The sequence below is a fragment of the Arachis stenosperma genome, chromosome 9, assembly GCF_014773155.1.
Source record: "Arachis stenosperma cultivar V10309 chromosome 9, arast.V10309.gnm1.PFL2, whole genome shotgun sequence".
In the NCBI taxonomy this organism is placed as follows: Eukaryota; Viridiplantae; Streptophyta; class Magnoliopsida; order Fabales; family Fabaceae; genus Arachis; species Arachis stenosperma.
Genome location: NC_080385.1, coordinates 31,377,179 through 31,379,586, shown reverse-complemented (window position 1 = coordinate 31,379,586; position 2,408 = coordinate 31,377,179). Strand labels below are relative to the sequence as shown.

General features: G+C 36.2%; 1 non-coding gene across 1 annotated transcript; it reads right to left on the bottom strand.

The window, feature by feature from the left end:
* Positions 1 to 2,017: 2,017 nt before the first annotated feature.
* On the bottom strand, positions 2,018 to 2,125 carry LOC130953091 (small nucleolar RNA R71). Its single transcript, XR_009075265.1, has one exon. It is a non-coding gene; the product is annotated as a small nucleolar RNA R71 (small nucleolar RNA).
* Positions 2,126 to 2,408: the final 283 nt, after the last annotated feature.

Sequence of the window (2,408 nt, the reverse complement as noted above, 5' to 3'; positions counted from 1 at the left end):
GAAGCCATGTCTAATCTGATTGGACCGAGGTTTCAACTTATCACCACAAGAGCCTGTTGATTTTCATCAATTTTGCTTTTGGAGCAGTGATCTGCTAAGGCTTGGCTGACCTTTGGTCATGTCTAGTGTTTTGGACCGAAGCTTTCTTTGAAAGCTTGGCTGGCTGTAAAGCCATGTCTAATTCCTGGACCGGAGTCTTAGACTAGCATTGCACTGATTCCTGGAATTCTCATTAAGAATTTTGATATCTTTTTCCACTTAATTTTCGAAAAATACAAAAAAATTTGCAAAACCATAAAATCCAAAAATATTTCTTGCTTGAGTCTAGAGTCCCATCTTAAGTTTGGTGTCAAATGCATGTTTTTGTTATATCTTTCGAATCCATGCATATATTTCTTGTTTTGATCTTTAAATTCTATTGACTTGAGTGTTTATGTGTCTCATATAGTGTCAGTAGTACACAAACTGCTAAGTTTGGTGTCTTGCATGCATTGTTATTTGATTCTTGTTGCATTTTGATTATTGAAAATCCTAAAATATTTTTAATTTGTGTCTTTTCAAGTCAATGATACAAAGAATTGAAGATTCAGAACATACTGCAGAGGAATTATACAGAAAAAGCTGAGCATTCAAAAATGCCCAGTGAAGAAGGCAGACTGGCGTTTAAACGCCAGCCAGGGTACCTGGTTGGGCGTTTAACGCCCAAAAAGGGTGCATTTTGGGCGTTAAACGCCAGAATGGATACCATTCTGGGCGTTTAACGCCAGGATGGTGCTAGGGGGAAGATTTTGTTTTCAAATCAATTTTTTTTCAAGTTTTCAAAGTTTTTCAAAATCAAATCTTTTTCAAATCATATCTTTTCAATCAAATGTTTTCAAAATCAATTTCTTTCCTTTTTCAAAGATACTTACTAACAATTAATGATTTGATTGAACATTTTTTGCCTTTTCTGTTGAGGAAGGTTTTATGTTTGAATCATATCTTTCTTGTTAGGCAAGTCATTAATTTTCAAAATCATATCTTTTCAAATTGTTTTCAAATCATATCTTTTAAAATTGTTTTCAAATCATATCTTCTCAATCACATCTTTTTAAAACCATAACTTTTCAATCAAATCTTTTTAACCACATCTTTTTCAAATTAGTTTCAATCAAATCTTTTTGATTTCTAATTTCAAAATCTTTTTCAAAAATCAATTGATTTCTTTTCACTTTGAATTTTCGAAAGTTACCAATCAAATTTTCAAAATGTTTTCAAAATCTTTTGATTGAATTTTCGAAAATTCTCTTCCCTCCTTCCCACATCCTACTATTTATGGAGTACTACTCCTTCTGCACAATTCGAACCTTATCTAATTAAAGTTCGAATTCTTCTTCTCCTTCTTCTTTCTATTTCTCTTTTCCTCTGACACTTCAAGGAATCTCTATACTGTAACATAGAGGATTCCATATTTTCTTGTTCTCTTCTCTTTCATATGAGCAGGAGCAGAGACAAAGGCATTCTTGTTGAAGCTGATCCTGAACCTGAGAGGACCCTGAAGAGAAAGCTAAGAGAAGCCAAAGCACAACTCTCTTTAGAGGACCTGACCGAATTCTTCAAGAAAGAAGAACCCATGGCAGCCGAAAACAACAACAATGCCAACAATGCAAGGAAGGTGCTGGGTGACTTTACTGCACCTACTCCTGATTTCTATGGGAGAAGCATCTCTATCCCTGCCATTGGAGCAAACAACTTTGAGCTTAAGCCTCAATTAGTTTCTCTAATGCAACAGAATTGCAAGTTCCATGGACTTCCAATGGAAGATCCTCATCAGTTTTTAGCTGAATTCTTGCAAATCTGTGACACAGTCAAGACTAATGGGGTTAACCCTGAGGTCTATAGACTGATGCTATTCCCTTTTGCTGTAAGAGACAGAGCTAGAATATGGTTGGATTCTCAACCTAAGGAAAGCCTGGACTCTTGGGAAAAGCTAGTCAATGCCTTCTTGGCAAAGTTCTTTCCACCACACAGATGGAGTAAGCTTAGAGTGGAAGTCCAAACCTTCAGACAGAAGGATGGAGAATCCCTCTATGAAGCTTGGGAAAGATACAAACAATTAATCAGAAGATGTCCCTCAGACATGCTTTCTGAATGGAGCATCATAGGTATTTTCTATGATGGTCTCTCTGAACTATCCAAGATGTCTCTGGATAGCTCTGCTGGAGGATCTCTTCATCTGAAGAAGACGCCTGCAGAAGCTCAAGAATTGATTGAAATGGTTGCAAATAACCAATTCATGTACACTTCTGAAAGGAATCCTGTGAACAATGGGACTAGTCAGAAGAAAGGAGTTCTTGAGATTGATACTCTGAATGCCATTTTGGCTCAGAACAAGATATTGACTCAACAAGTCAATTTGATTTCTCAAA